This window comes from Neofelis nebulosa, chromosome 2, assembly GCF_028018385.1.
Source record: "Neofelis nebulosa isolate mNeoNeb1 chromosome 2, mNeoNeb1.pri, whole genome shotgun sequence".
NCBI classification, from domain to species: domain Eukaryota; kingdom Metazoa; phylum Chordata; class Mammalia; order Carnivora; family Felidae; genus Neofelis; species Neofelis nebulosa.
This window is the reverse complement of record NC_080783.1, coordinates 27,830,183-27,836,769: the sequence shown is the minus strand read 5'-3', so window position 1 is coordinate 27,836,769 and position 6,587 is coordinate 27,830,183.

The following is a 6,587-nucleotide window of genomic DNA, read 5'->3' as shown; positions in this document are numbered from 1 at the left end:
AACATGTTTGAAATGCATTAGTTCTGAAGATGTGCTGCAAAGAATGTCTTTCAAAATTCTGACTGTTATTCACAGAACATTCTCCAGAATAGATCACTAGGTCAGAAGTCAGGCCCCAGCAAGTACAAAAAGATTGAGATCATACCATGCATATTTTCTGACCACAAAACTATAAAACTTGAAGTCAACCACAAGAAAAAAATTGGAAAGACCACAAATATATGGAAGTTAAACAACATGCTACTAAATAATGAATGGGTCAACCAGGAAATCAAAGAAGAAATAAAAAATACATGGAAACAAACGATCATGAAAACATGGTGTTCCAAAACCGTTGGGATGCAGCAAAAGCGGTCCTAAGAGGAAAGTATGTAGCAATACAGGTCTACCTTAAGAAGCAGGAAAAATCTCAAATAAACAACCTAACATTACACCTAAAGGAGCTAGGAAAAGAGAAAAAAAAACAAAGCCTAAAGCCAGGAGATGAGAAATAATGAGGATTAGAGCAGAAAGAAATGATGTAGAAACCAAAAAATACCAGTAGAACAGATAAATGAAACCAGGGGCTGGTTTTTTGAAAAAATAAAATAAATTGATAACCCCCGAGGCAGACTTATCAAAAAGAAAAGAGAAAGAGCCCAAATAAATAAAATCACGAATGAGAAAGGAGAACAGAATACCACAGAAATACAAACAATTATAAGAGAGCATTATGAAAAACTATATGGCAACAAACTAGACAATCTGGAAGAAACGGATAAATTCATAGAAACATATAAACTACCAACACTGAAACAAGAAGAAATAGAAAACTTGAACAGACCAATAACCAGCAAAGAAATGGAATCAGTAATCAAAAAACTCCCAACAAACAAAACTTTAGGACTGGATGCCTTCACAGGTGAATTTTACCAAACATCTAAAGAAGAGTTAATACCTATTCTTCTCAAACTATTCCAAAAAATAGAAATGAAGGAAAACTTCCAAATTCATTCTACGAGGCCAGCATTACTGATACCAAAACCACATAAAGACTCCACTAAGAAAAAAAAGATCTACAGGGCAATATCCCTGATGAATGTGGATGCAAAAATTTTCAGTACATGAAGAGAATCATTCATGACTATCAAGTGGGATTTATTCCTGGACTGCAATGATGGTTCAATATCCACCAATCGATCAGCATGATACTCCACATTAATAAAAAGATGGAAACTATATGATCCTTTTAACAGATGCAGAAAAAGCATTTGACAAAGTACAACATCCATTCATGATAAAATACTCAACAAAGTGGGATTAGAGAAAACATACTTCAACATAATAAAGGCCATATATGAAAAACTTGCAGGTGATATCATCCTCAATGGGAAAAAACTGAGAGGTTTTCCTTTATGGTCAGAAACAAGACAGGGATGCCCCACTATCACTACTGTTATTTAACATAGTACTGGAGGTTCTACCCACAGCAATCAGACAATACAAATAAATAAAAGTCATCTAAATCAGCAAAGGAGAAGTCAAACTTTCACTTTTTGCAAATGACATAATACTCTATGTAGAAAACCCAAAAGACTCCACCAAACTATGGCATGAACTGATATGTGATGTTTTACTGATAAAGTCACAGGATACAAAATCAACATGCAGAAATCTGTTGCGTTTCTATATACCAATAGTGAAGCAGTAGAAAGGGAAATCAAAGAATTGATCCCATTTACAATTGCACCAAAAACCATAAGATACCCAGGAATAAACCTAACAAAAGTGGTAAAAGATCTGTACTCTAAAAACTATAGAACACTTATGAAAGAAATTGAAGAGGACACAAGGAAATGGAAAAAAAAAACATTCCATGCTCGCGAATTGGAAGAACAAATATTGGTAAAATATCTATATTACCCAAAGCAATCTACACATTTAATGTAACCCCTATTAAAATACACCAGCATTTTTCAGAGCTAGAACAAACTATTCTAAAATCTGTATGGAACCACAAAAGACCCTGAATAGTGAAAGAAATCCTGAAAAAGAAAAATCAAAGTTGGAGGTATCACAATTCTGAACTTTAATTTATGTTACAAAGCTATAGTAATCAATACAGTATGGTATTGGCACAAAAAGAGACACATAGATCAAAAGAACAGATTAGAAAACCCAGAAATGAATCCACAACTATATGGTCAGTTAATCTTCAATAAAGCAGGAAAGAATATCAGACAGTCTCTTCAACAAATGGTGTTGGGAAAATTGGACAGCAACATGCAAAATAATGAACCTGGACCACTTTCTTACTCCATACACAAAAATAAACTCAAAATGGATTAAAGACCTAAATGTGAGACATGGAATCATTAAAATCCTAGAGGAGAACACAGGCAGTAACCTCTTTGACAATAGCCACAGCAACTTCTTAGTAGATATGTCTCCTGAGGCAAGGGAAGCAAAAGAAAAATAAAGTGTTGGGACATCATCAAAATAGAAAGCTTCTGCACGGCAAAGGAAACAATCAACAAAACTGACAGGCAACCTATGGAATGGGAGAAGATATTTGCAAATGACATGTCTGATAAAGGGTTAGTATCCAAAATATATAAAGAACTTATAAAACTCAACACCCAGAAAAACAAATAATCCAGTTAAAAAGGGGACAGAAGACACGAATAGATATTCTTCCAAAGAAAACATACAGATGACCAACAGACATATGAAAAGATGCTCAATGTCACTCATCATCAAGGAAATGCAAATCAAAACTATAATGAGATATCACCTCACATAAGTTAGAATGGCTAAAATTAACAACACAAGAGACAACGGGTGTTGGTGAGGATGTGGAGAAAGGGGAACACTTGTGCATTGTTGGTGGGAATGCAAACCTGAGCAGACACTCTAGAAAACAGTGTGGAGGGTCCTCAAAAAGTTAAAGATAGAAATACCCAATGATCTAGCAATTACACTACTAGATATTTACCCTAAGGATACAAAAATACTAATTTAAAGGGATACATGCACCCTGATATTTATAGCAATACTGTCAACAATAGGCAAACTATGGAGAGAGCCCAAATGTCCACTGACTGATGGATAAAGATGTGGACACACTAGAATACTACTCAACCATAAAAAAGAATGAGATCTTGCCTTTTGCAGAGAAAGACAAATTTCATGTGATTTCACTCATATGTTGAATTTACAAAACAAAACAATTGATCATAGTGGAAAAAAAGAGAGGCAAACCAAGAAACAGACTCTTAACTATAGAGAATGAACTGATGGTTACCAGAGAGGAGGTGGGTGATGGGATGAGTGAAATTAGTAATGGGGATTAAGAAGTGTACTTGTGATGAGCACCAGCTGATGTATGGAAGTGTTGAATCACTAAATTGTACGCTTGAAGCTAATTTTACACTGTATGTTAACTAACTGGAATGTAAATAAAAACTGAAAAAAGTTCTGACTGTGATTATTTAATATTGGTGAAATGAAGAAAATAGAAAACAGAAATGAAGCCTGTGAGGCTCTGATCATGTTTATTATGAGGACTTTTCCACAGAATATCTCTTATGGTTATCAAACTTTAGATAATGAGAATTAAACTCGATGTTGAATGTGTTAGATATTGAGTACTTTTTCCTTTAAAATGAATACGAAAGCCAGGCTACAAGGATCATATAAACAGATAAAGTAGTTGAGCCATTAATACCCCACTAACTCATTCTTAATAGAAAGTGAGTTAATGAAAGAAAAACTCCCACTTCAGATTTAACATTTATGAGAAAATCTGCTTCTCATAAACAAAGGTCTTTTGGGCCTTTGAGAGACCAGATATAGGAAATAAGTGAGCCCAATCTTCTGTAACACTAAGGACTAATTCAGAGGACAGAATGACTATTTTTTGAAGTCTAATTAGAACCCAGTGAGACTCCCTGAAACAACCATTTGTAATCCAAGAATGCTTACTAACATGTGATCTGTACACAGCCATATTCATTCCCAGTGAGAATGGCTGGGCCAGACAAGTGCCCTATCCTGAGGACAGAGCATAGGGAAAAGGGCAGTTGGTGCCACTTCTGTTCTTACCTTGATACAACTCACCTAAAAGAGTCTTCTCCATCTCTTTAAGTGCATAGTGCTAACATGGGCTCAATTCAGTAGAAATAGGCTGAAACAAGAGGGAAAATCTGATAAGGTAGCCAGAAGCCATTCTGTGTAACATGCGTTTATTTCATTAGTTAGAACCAAAGCATCTGACCAGGAACTTGAGTCTTTTTGTCTCATTCTGTTTCAATACATTAACACTTGCCTTCTGTTAATAACTATGAATACTTCATCAGGAAGAGGTTTTCATACTGCCTGTACTCCCAAGTTGTCATTAAAATATCTCCAAAGAACAATAAAAATATAACTAATAAAACTATAAAAAGAGAGTGAAAAAGCCAGTAATCATATTTATTTATAGAGCAGAAAATCATCCTTCCAAGATTGTTATTTTTCTCTTATAAACATGTAAGTTCTTAAAAAATAACTTGACAGGTTAGAAGTGTTTTTGGCTTACATCAGCTTATTTCCCTCTGCCCACAATGAGAGCCAAAATGTAGGACACAAAAAACCTGTAAAACCTGTTGTGTTTCATATACCTTAGGAAGACTGCTTGACAGCAAAGTCATATTTTTAATTGTTCAAAAAAATAAACATTATAGCTTGTTAGAGCAAGATCATAAACCAAGTTCTGCATAAGTGTTTTGCACAAGATGTATTTGTAACTGCAAGGTGACATTGGAGTGGAAAAAATTTCCTTGAAGGAGTGTTTCTGCCATTCTTGTATCAAATTTCTTTAGATTATTGTGACCTCAACCCTGCTTTATGTTTATGTTCTTTGTGTTCTTGTTCTGAAGGGCATGTACTTTGTTTATACAAAGACTCCAAAACTGTGGTCCTCAAACCTAGTCCCAAGACTAGCAGTTATCAACATCACCTGGAACTTGTTAGAAAGGCAAATCTTGGCCCTATCCCAGCCCCACTGAACCAGGAACATGGGAGTGAGGCTCAGGAACTATGTTTTATCCAGCCTTCCGTGGGATTCTTACACATACTAAAGTTTGAGAACCACTGCTCTGGACACCATCACAAAAGAGCCATAAGCCAATGGGAGAAGACTACCCTAGTGTGAGGTACATGTATATTTTGGTATAATTCAGAAAAAATTTTCTCTAGTAACTTAACACTTCTGAAGTAATTTTGAAAGATGGTTTGTAAATGTCACACATTTTGTTTGGTCATCTTTGTTGATTTCTTAATTAGTGGGAAATCCATGGCATATGGATTCATTAAGACCCCATTAGCTCATCCATATTTAACCTATCCATCACTAATGAACACATTTATTTTCTTTCTTTTTTAAAACATGTTAATCTTTTTTATCTCTCCTAATCACCTATTAATTATCAAGATTTTTTATTAAACCACTGATTGCTTAATTCTGTCTGGAAGATAAACATCTTTCCACGTTCAGATACAAGAAGTTGCTTCAGATCTATTGATAGTTTAAGTTCATATGTGGCTGAGTATTTGTAGTTCCTATGTTGCCTTCTTCTATAATGGTTCTAAGAAAACCATTGGTTTCCGGTTTAATATTATCCATCTATGTTATTTATGTTATTTTATTTATTTCTTGTTAAAGTAGTCTGATTTTACTTTTTTAATTCTTATTTAGCTGCAGATACAGATATATAATTCATGATTTCAAAGTAATTAATTGGTTGTAATTATTATTAATGCCAATGGAAGCATTTATGAAGTATTTACTATATTCATAGTACTTTAATATCCTACTAAGCACATTGTATGGATGATCACGTTTTTTTAAGAGGGTCTTAGATTTTCTAATAAGTATCACAATTGAGTACATATTAGTGCCACTATATCGATGTAAAGTTGACACTGTTTTAGAAATAATACTTTCCTTTTTTTTTAATTTACATCCAAGTTAGTTAGCATATAGTGCAATAATGATTTCAGGGGTAGAGTTCAGTGATTCATTCCCTATATATAATGCCCATCCCAACAAGTGTCTTCCTTAATGCCATCTACCCATTTAACCATGCCCTCACCCACAACCCCTCCAGCAACCCTCAGTTTGTTCTCTATATTTAAGAGCCTCTCTGTTTTTATATTATTTTTGCTTCCCTTCCCCTACGTTCATTTGTTTTGTATCCTAAATTCCACATATGAGTGAAGTCATATGATATTTGTCTTCTTCTGACTAATTTCTCTTAGCATAATACCCTCTAGTTCCATCCACGTAGTTGGAAATGGCAAGATTTCATTTCTTTGGATTACTGAGTAATACTCCACTGTATATATATATATATATATATATATATATATATATATATATACCACATCATCTTTATCCGTTCATCTGTTGATGGACATTTGGGCTCTTTCCATACTTTGGCTATTGTCGATATAACTGCTATAAACATTGAGGCGAATGTGCCCCTTTGAAAGAGCACACCTGTATTATTTGGATAACTACCTAGTAGTGCAACTGCTAAGCCATAGGGTATTTTTATTTTTAATTT